Below are 10,413 nucleotides of genomic sequence, written 5' to 3'. Positions count from 1 at the left end.
ATCCTGCAATCCATTGTCACTCAGGCCAACATCCCCAGCATCGAAGCATTGACCACGCTCGATCAGCTCTGATGGATGGGCCACATTATTTGTATGCCTGACATGAGACTCCCAAAGCAAACACTCTACTTGGAGCTCCGACTTGGTAAGCGAACACCAGGTGGGCAGAGGAAACACTTCAAGGACACCCTCAAAGCCTCCTTGATAAAGTGCAACATCCTCACTGGCACCTGGGAATTCCTGGCCCAAGACCACCCAAATTGGAGGAGAAGAATCCGGGAAGGTGCTGAACACCTCGAATCTCTTTGCCGAGAGCAAGCTGAAGCCATGCGTCGACAGCGGAAGGAGCGCGTGGCAACCAAGCCCCCCAATCTCCTGTTCCTCCAACCACTGCTGCCCCACCTGTGACAGCAACTGTAATTCTCACATTGGATTCTTCAGTCACCCCTGAGAACTCATTTGTAATGTGGAAGCAAGTCATCCTCGACTCTGAGGGACTGCCTATGATGATGATGAGTAAAATTAACATTACCCAGCAGAAGTAAAATTAGTAGCACTTGTTGAAAGAGAGTTGATAGCGAACAGCTTTCTTGGAACATCACTAACCTAACACAATAGGCAATAGAGTTTGGCTGAGTACCCCTTGATTCCATTAGGATTCCCTAATCCTTTAAGCTCATGGCAAAGAATGATGCAATGAACTAGCTAAGAAGTTGGTCATCGTTTTGACATAAAGGGTTGGATTTTCGGTCTTCTGCCGGCCCTCTTAGCGACCCTGAGGGGCGGCGATGGCAGTGGAAAGCACGTGCCCAGGCGGCCAGCTTCCAGGACCTTGCTGGGACATTTGGTGCCGGTATCGACGGGGCATCGAGCAGTATCGCCCGGGAGAGGCGATCTGGTGTGCAACGCGCCTGGTTGTGAGAGCGGCTCGATTTCTGGTTGCCGCCCAACCCTGAGCCGTCCATAGCGCCCCCTGCTGGGAACGCCTGTGAAAGCAGACTTTCCAAGTTTTAGCGGCCGCAGTGAGGGAAGTAATGCCGACCGCAGGTAACTGAATGTTTAAAAAAAAAAATTTGCGATTTATGTAGTGATGGAGTGAGCTCTGTATTGGGAATGTTTTTGGTGTATCTGATATGGCGCTCCACGGCCGGCTGTTTAGCTCTGGAGTTTCCTTGCTCAGCCAGCCTAGCGCCCTAAAAGAGGCGTACAAGGCCTCCTTTAGTGCCCTGCTCCAAACTCCGGGCCCAGCTGAGGAATTTTGTGGCGACAGATGCAAACCATTTGCCGGCGGAAAAATTTACCGCTCCGCCCGACACACCGCCCCAACTGAGACGCGACCAAATTTCTTCCCCCAAAGGCTTTGTTCTGTTAGACGCAGCATTGTCGGATTGTCTTGGTTATATGATTAGTTTAATAGAGTTCGCCTAATGCTTACATAGTGAAGTTCATAGTTCTTTTCAGACATGTTTAGCAACAAGGTAGAGGAGGCACCATAACATCCGCCACATGCAACTTAGACAGCACTGATTGCAGGAATTCCAGAATACTAATAGGTCAATCAGTTTTTAATAGTCGGCCGATAGGTGCTGGAATCCCTATCTTTTCTAGCACGGGTGATTCGTTCTGTGCCACCAAGCTGAGTCTTCAGTTAGAGCAGGATTCCGTCAACAAAAATGAGGTGCTACCTTGAAATTCCAGCCTGCCTGTTTTTGTGCCAAGTGGACTGAAGCTTCCTTGGCACTAATTCACCCACTGCATAAGCTCTCCAGACAGTGAACGGGTGTGAGCAGTAATGAATCAGAGATGGAGAAGGAGAATAAAGAGCATTTCCACGAGAATGTTGTGCTAAATTCTGACAGGTTTCTGCGACGCTTGGACCCAGTCTTATTAACATAGAAACATAGAAACATAGAAAATAGGTGCAGGAGTAGGCCATTCAACCCTTCGAGCCTGCACCGCCATTCAATAAGATCATGGTTGATCATTCACCTCAGTACCCTTTTCCCGCTTTCTCTCCATACCCCTTGATCCCTTTAGCTGTAAGGGCCATATCTAACTCCCTCTTGAATATATCTAACAAACTGGCATCAACAACTCTCTGCTGTAGAGAATTCCACAGGTTAACAACTCTCTGAGTGAAGAAGTTTCTCCTCATCTCAGTCCTAAATGGCTTGCCCCTTATCCTTAGACTGTGACCCTTGGTTCTTGACTTCCCCAACATTGGGAACATTCTTCCTGCATCTAACCTGTCCAGTCCCGTCTTTATATGTTTCTATGAGATCTCCTCTCATTGTTCTAAACTCCAGTGAATACAGGCCCAATTGATCCAGTCTCTCCTCATATGTCAGTCCTGCTATCCCGGGAATCAGTCTGGTGAACCTTCGCTGCACTCCCTCAATAGCAAGAACGTCCTTCCTCAGATTAGGAGACCAAAACGGAACACAATATTCCAGGTGAGGCCTCACCAAATGTTTAAAGAGTGTGTGTTTGGGCTGAGGGTTCATGCACCTGAAAATATGCAGTTGACACCTGCCAACAATCCCAAAACTCTAAGGTTGGCTTTTGCTGTGACTGTACTGTCTGAAAAATGAAAGGAAGGAAGACTGGCATTTATATAGCGCCTTTTACTACCACCAGATGTCTCAAAGCACTTTACAACCAATTAAGTACTTTTGGAATGTAGTCACTGTTGTAATCAGGGCTGGATTAAGGCTGCGAGGGGCCTAAGGCTAATAGGAGGGAAGGGCCTATATATGTACTATATATTGCATGCAATTCATAAAATCATCAAACAAATATAATTGTATATTTATCCAAATTTAACAACTAACAAAAATCAAAGTTATGTACATTAAAAACAGCATACAATTCAAACAGAGAATGGTTTCTTCCTGGTTTTAAACTGTGATATCAAAAACAAAATTCTTTGAATACATATTTTCAAACAAAGACTGGTAAGTTCCTGGCCTTGACTGTGGCAAACAAATGACAAAAATCAAAGCTATGTACATTAAAAAACCCAGCAAAAACAGCATACAGTTCAAACAGAGATTGGTTTCTTCCTTGCTTAAACTGCGATATCAAACTAAAAATTCTCTGAATAGTTCTCTTCAAACAAAGACTGGCCTTAGCTGTGGCAAAGTCGTGAATAATATAATCAAAATTTAAAGACATATAAAAAAAACTATTCAAAATGGTTTGTTTGGCACACATATATGAATAAGCTAACAGTAAATAACGTGTTGTCATTTTGATGACGTTATGAGGACAAATACTGACATGTTGATAAAACGAGGGGATGGCAAAGCTGAATCCTTACATCGTTACATGAACTGCAAAATTTAACATTTTGAAAGCCAGGCCAGAAAGTATTTTAGTGAATCCATTTTTCCCAAAGAAAACAGTATTGAGATGACTTTCTTGACTCAAAAACTACTTGACTTGAGAAAACAGGTCAGAATAACATAAGAATATAGGAACAAGAGCCGCTCAGGGTCACAAGGGTTTATTGAAGCTGCCCTCCCCCAAAAAACAAATGTTTAATTCCAATATAGTCTTTCAGACTTAATTTGGAGTATTCCTGTTTTACCCCCAGTAGTTTCTAGTAGGATATCGAGGGGTATCAATGAGGGATATGTAGAGGTATTCATGAGGGATATGTAGGGGTATCTATGAGGGATATCTAGGGGTATCTATGAGGGATATCTAGGGGTATCTATGAGGGATTTCTATGAGGGATATCTAGGGGTATCTATGAGGGATATGTAGGAGTATCTATGAGGGATATATAGGGGTATCTATGAAGGATATGTAGAGGTACCTATGAGGACATATATACTGTACTAAATACTTTTGACATTTGACTTTGATATCTACATTTCCACTTTCAAAGAATAAATGAAAATTCTTCATCCTTTCGTAAGGAAGGTGCAATGAGACCTGGGTGTCATGGTACATCAGTCATTGAAGGTTAGCATGCAGGTACAGCAGGCGGTTAAGAAAGCAAATGGCATGTTGGCCTTCATAGCGAGGGGATTTGAATACAGGGGCAGGGAGGTGTTGCTACAGTTGTACAGGGCCTTGGTGAGGCCACACCTGGAGTATTGTGTACAGTTTTGGTCTCCTAACTTGAGGAAGGACATTCTTGCTATTGAGGGAGTGCAGCGAAGGTTCACCAGACTGATTCCCGGGATGGCGGGACTGACCTATCAAGAAAGATTGGATCAACTGGGCTTGTATTCACTGGAGTTCAGAAGAATGAGAGGGGACCTCATAGAAACGTTTAAAATTCTGACGGGTTTAGACAGGTTAGATGCAGAAAGAATGTTCCCAATGTTGGGGAAGTCCAGAACCAGGGGTCACAGTCTGAGGATAAGGGGTAAGCCATTTAGGACCGAGATGAGGAGAAACTTCTTCACCCAGAGAGTGGTGAACCTGTGGAATTCTCTACCACAGAAAGTAGTTGAGGCCAATTCACTAAATATATTCAAAAGGGAGTTAGATGAAGTCCTTACTACTCGGGGGATCAAGGGTTATGGCGAGAAAGCAGGAAGGGGGTACTGAAGTTTCATGTTCAGCCATGAACTCATTGAATGGCGGTGCAGGCTAGAAGGGCTGAATGGCCTGCTCCTGCACCTATTTTCTATGTTCTATATTTCTATGTAAGCATTGACAATTATCAAACCTGATATTAATTATGCATTTATCCTATGAACAGCGTACATAACTCTCCAGATGAATTTTTGGGGGATGTTTATACATGTTTCAAGATTTATACACTCTTTGAGCCATAAGGACACAATGTTTTGCATCTCTGAAGATATAATTATGCAGTTATATAAGATATTGCTTAACCAAACTTGTGACAAAGATTTAGGGTTACTGATATAAAAATTAGGGTCTAAAGTCGAGGGCCTAAAAATATGAGGGCCTAAGGTTAATCTGGCCCTGGTTGTAATGTGGGAAACGCGGCAGCCAATTTGTACACAGGAAGCTCTAATAAAGCCATGTGATAATGACCAGATAATCTGTTTGCTTATGTTGATTGAGGGATAACTATTGGCCAGGAGACCGGCGATAACTCTTCTGCTCCTCTTCGAAATAGTGGCCATGGGATCTTTTGCGTCCACCTGAGAGAGCAGACAGGGCTTCAGTTTAACGTCTATACTGAAAGACGGCACCTCCGACAGTGCAACACTCCCTCAGCACACTGCACTGGAGTGTCAGCCCACATTTATGTGCTCAAGAACCCACAACCTTCTGACTCAGAGATGAGTGTGCTACCCACTGAGCCACAACTGAGCTGAAAGCAAGACAACAAAGACTTGTATTCCTATAGCACTTTGCACGGCTTCAGGACACCCCGAAGCATTTTACAGCCAATGAACTTTTGGTGTGTAGTCACTGTTGTGGCGGAGGTGCGGCGAATGAGTGTACGGGGCCCAGAAGAACCGAGGGCCCAGGGGCAGCACGGGCCAGCCCACACTGCGATATGTGTGTGCACTAGGTCCGTGCAGCAGAGCAGGTCACCCCGTCGTCCTGGTTAATCCTTGCCACTGGATAAAGGCCTAGCTCTGTCAAGCCCGTGTGGTGGCTGATGTGCAATGGTCACTACACGTTAAAAAAATCCACGCACAGGCATCTTCCACCCACCAACTGGAGTTTAGGACTGGAACATCGGGTCCTTCATTGAAACATCTGTGAACTCTCATAGAAGCAAGTCATCCTCATTCGAGGGACCGCCTATGAGGCTGAATGAACAACATTTTCTCTTTATTTACTCTATCTAATCCCTTCATGATTTAAAACTCCTCTATCAAATCTGCTTCAAGGAGAACAACCCAGCTTCTCTAGCCTATCCACATAACTGAACTCCCTCATCCCTGGAACCATTCAGTAAATCTCTTCTGCACCCTCTCTAAAGCCTTCACATCCTTCCTAAATTGTGGTGCCCAGAATTGGACACAGTACTCCAGCTGCGGCCGAATTAGTATTTTATATAGGTTTAGCAGAACTTCCTGGCTTTTGTACTCTATAATATGCCTCTATTTATAAAGGCCAGGATCCCATATACTTTATTAACTGCTTTGTTAACCTGTCCTGCCACCTGCAAAGATTTGTGCACAAGCAACCCCAGGTCTCTCTGTTCTTGCACCTTCATTAAAATTGTATTGTGTCATATGTATGGGTTTTCCTCAATTTTCCTACCACATGGTGTTTGCTGGGAGTTCAGTTAAGTCAAGGCAGCAGTACATGGTGTATATTTTAACACTGACGTCAGCCTATTAATCCATGATGTAGTAGGCTTGCCAGAGATAGATGGTTACCAGCAAATCTCAATGGTAAACTACTTGAATGATAATGCTTGCTCTATCAAAAAGTCTTTCCTTTTAAGAATTGTTTTCAAACTTCTGAAGCTGAGAATGGAGTGAGCCATTCTATTAGGTACCAGAAATTATTAGGAAAAGAAACTGTTGCCTTATCAGATAAAATTGTAATAAAAGAAATGTTGCCACCTTGAGGGAAAGTTCAGAAGAGGAGACGTGACATGTGACTGTGATTTTAGTAGAACCACTTTAAATTGTAGAATGTATCTTTATAGTGTTTCCCAAGCATGAACAATCCTACATTCCTATGGACATTTGGGAATTAGGGAAGAAGGAACTGCATTAGTTAAGTACATCTAGTGATTTTTTTTACCTTAACCTCTCCACAGAGTTGCATTTGCCATCTTCTTCCACTGCCACTTCTCCATGGTTTGCCTCCATGGGACTGCTCCTGTTTGGTTCCAGTCAGTGCATTCCAGCAAAGGTTTCTCCTTCGACTCCTGCACTTTCACCTCTGTTGTACCTCAAGGCTTCTTTCTTGGCTCCCCTTCTTTTCCTCATTTAGATGTTGCTTCTTGGTGATATCTTCCATAGCCATGGGGCCAGTTTCTATCTCTCAGTTGATGACAACCCGCTCTACCTTGTTGGCAGTGAATGGGTTAAAGCGGCGGGTGGAATACTGTGAGGATAACATGCACTGTTCTTATGCTGGGCACATAATGGAAAAGTATTGAATGCTGTTAGGCAATAGTTGGTAGAAATTGTTCAGTCTCATTTATGATTATAGGGATGAGAATGTACCAAGGAGTGGAAAAGTCTGAGCCAGCAGGAAAGACTTTAAGTATGTGAAAGGCAGGAGGTAACTCAGTGAGTATGTAAGATCCTGGCTACAGAACTGGAACAGTCTAGTTTTCTAGTGGGAGAACATTTAAACATTTTTGAGAGGCCATAGTATGCCATGATCATAGATGTTAAATGAGTGTATGTATTTGTTGTAGTATAAGGGGCCGATTTTCAGCATCTCACCGCCCATTGCTGCCGACTGTCATCGACATTCCTCCTGAAGATCCGCCCAGTGCCACTTTCGGGGTGGCCTGGAGCGGGCGGGAGGGGTGAGCCGCCGGGAGCCGCCCGTTGACGTCAGCGAATGGCCAAGTGGTGCAACTGAGCTCCCGCCCGCCGAGCTCCCAGATTCCTGTGGGTGGGAATCGGCGGGACTCAGTGGCAGAACAGGGGTGGACGGCTAGCTGGAGGCTGGTCTGTCCCAACGGTGAGTATGAAGAACCTGAAAAAAAAAGGTAAGTGAACATTTTAATATTTTTTTTCAACAGCGACTTACCTGGATGGGATCCCCTGAAGGTCTTCGGATACTTTAAACATTTTTTCCTGTTGTTTTTTTTTCAGGTCTTCGACCCTCCGTGGGCCCGACGCCATCCTCGGCGGCACTTGGGCGGCAAGCGCCTCTGCCACCGAGAATGAGACCTCCCGCCGCTGCTGCCCAGATTGGCGGTGTACGTCATCCATTTGCCACCCGCCAATCTTCGAGGGACCTCGGCCATGAATATCCCGCCCAAAGTACCGTCCGGTACCTCAGCAGCCATCGGCGGCACTTTGAGCAGCACTTGGCTGGGCAGAGGCCTTGATCAAAATCGGCCCCTAGGTGTGCAAACTACACTGGGGGCTTTGAGTACTCTGTTCCCAAGGGCTTTGAGCCAAGTCCCGATAGGTCTGCTATTTGTAAGTATTGCTTGCAGATATTATGCTACTTTGCTAATAAAATATTATCTTAAGTGTTTGCCAGCCTTATTTGGATGGAAGAAAGTTCAATATACTACTCCACCTCTTTCCTCAACTCCAAAACTATTTCTATGGTATCAGATTATCTGTCTAACATCAAGTTTTCGATCAGCAAGATTTTCCTCCAATTGATCATTCGGAAAAGGCAGTTGTCACATTCTTCCCCATGCCAAAAATACTGTTCTGATCCAGATTCAAACTCTCATATCCTGGACATCAGTCATTGAAGGTTTGCATGCAGGTACAGCAGGCGGTTAAGAAAGCAAATGGCATGTTGGCCTTCATAGCGAGGAGATTTGAGTACAGGGGCAGGGAGGTGTTACTACAGTTGTACAGGGCCTTGGTGAGGCCACACCTGGAGTATTGTGTACAGTTTTGGTCTCCTAACTTGAGGAAGGACATTCTTGCTATTGAGGGAGTGCAGCGAAGGTTCACCAGACTGATTCCCGGGATGGTGGGACTAACATATCAAGAAAGACTGGATCAACTGGGCTTGTATTCACTGGAGTTCAGAAGAATGAGAGGGGACCTCATAGAAATGTTTAAAATTCTGACGGGTTTAGACAGGTTAGATGCAGGAAGAATGTTCCCAATGTTGGGGAAGTCCAGAACCAGGGGTCACAGTCTAAGGATAAGGGGTAAGCCATTTAGGACCGAGATGAGGAGAAACTTCTTCACCCAGAGAGTGGTGAACCTGTGGAATTCTCTACCACAGAAAGTTGTTGAAGCCAATTCACTAACTATATTCAAAAAGGAGTTAGATGTAGCCCTTACTACTAGGGGGATCAAGGGGTATGGTGAGAAAGCAGGAATGGGGTACTGAAGTTGCATGTTCAGCCATGAACTCATTGAATGGCGGTGCAGGCTCGAATGGCCGAATAGCCTACTCCTGCACCTATTTTCTATCTTTCTATGTTTCTACACCACCAAGACCTCTATGCATTATGCTTAGTGCAAATAGCTTCACCGTCTAAAGGATAGGGTAAATATTTGATCCCTTTAGCCGTAAGGGCCACATTTAACTCCCTTTTGAATATATCTAACAAACTGGCCTCAACAACTTTCTGTGGTAGAGAATTCCACAGGTTCACAATTCTCTGAGTGAAGAAGATTCTCCTCATCTCGGTCCTAAATGGCTTACCCCTTATCCTTAAACTGTGACCCCTGGTTCTGGACTTCCCCAACATCGGGAACATTCTTCCTGCATCTAACCTGTTCAATTCCGTCAGAATTTTATATTGCCTACCCAACACTGTGGCATCCTTTGCCCTTAAACCTCGTCCCAAACCCTTTATTTCCCATAAATATGCCCTCCTGTGCATTTCCTGTTCCATTTCATTATTGGAGCAATTCTTTCAGATATCCATGAAACTCCCTCCCTAAATCCATATGCCTTGCTCCTCATCTTTAAATGCCTTCTCGAAACAAATCCAATCATTGATGGGCTTGCCGGTCTTTACTTTCACTTTCTTTTTGTACATCTTTGGATTAGAGAAAATACGTGTGAATTGCTGCCTCATATGGAAGGAGTGTCTGGGGCCCTGGGGGGTTGTGTGGGAGGAGGTAACTAGATACATGTTGCGTCCCCTGTGGCTGCATGGGACAGGGCAGGGGAAATGATAGTTGGAAGTCGGGATGGTGGAAGATGAATTGGGAATCATGGAGAAACGCTGGTCCTTCCCAAAGGCAGAGAGGAGAACATTTGCTTGGTGGTAGGATTGTGTTGTAAGTGGAGGAATGGGAGAAGACGACTTGCCAAATGCAGAGGTTGGTGAGGTGGAAGGTGAAAGAAACCCTGCACACACCTGTAACTTAAGCTACAAAGCCCTATTTTCTATGTTTCTATAATGGGGTACTGAAGTTGCATGTTCAGCCATGAACTCATTGAATGGCGGTGCAGGCTAGAAGGGCCGAATGGCCTACTCCTGCACCTATTTTCTATGTCTCTATGTTTCTAACCACCTGTTTTCACACATTGCTTTATAATCAAGGCCAGTCTTGGAGTGTCAGGTTTTGGGGAGATTGCCAGCTTTTCTGAGGCTGTTGGCCAACTTTTGCTGCTTTTCTAAGTTGGCATACACTCCTTCTTGTGCCAGGGACTGAGAATGAAAATATTATCTGGGTTTGTGATCTTAATTCTCTCGAGGTTCTAATGTTTGGATTCAGACCAGAGATGGTGCAATCTGTGAACAACAGTTCCTCTTTTGAATGTAGCATCCAGCAACTGGAAAGATCTGTTTTGTTTTCTAAAATGACTTTCGCTTACCAAATAAAGCAGGAATAGTGGAGA

Source organism: Pristiophorus japonicus, chromosome 1 (genome assembly GCF_044704955.1).
Source record: "Pristiophorus japonicus isolate sPriJap1 chromosome 1, sPriJap1.hap1, whole genome shotgun sequence".
NCBI lineage: Eukaryota > Metazoa > Chordata > Chondrichthyes > Pristiophoridae > Pristiophorus > Pristiophorus japonicus.
The sequence above is the reverse complement of the archived record's forward strand: the minus strand, read 5'-3'. Positions refer to the sequence as shown.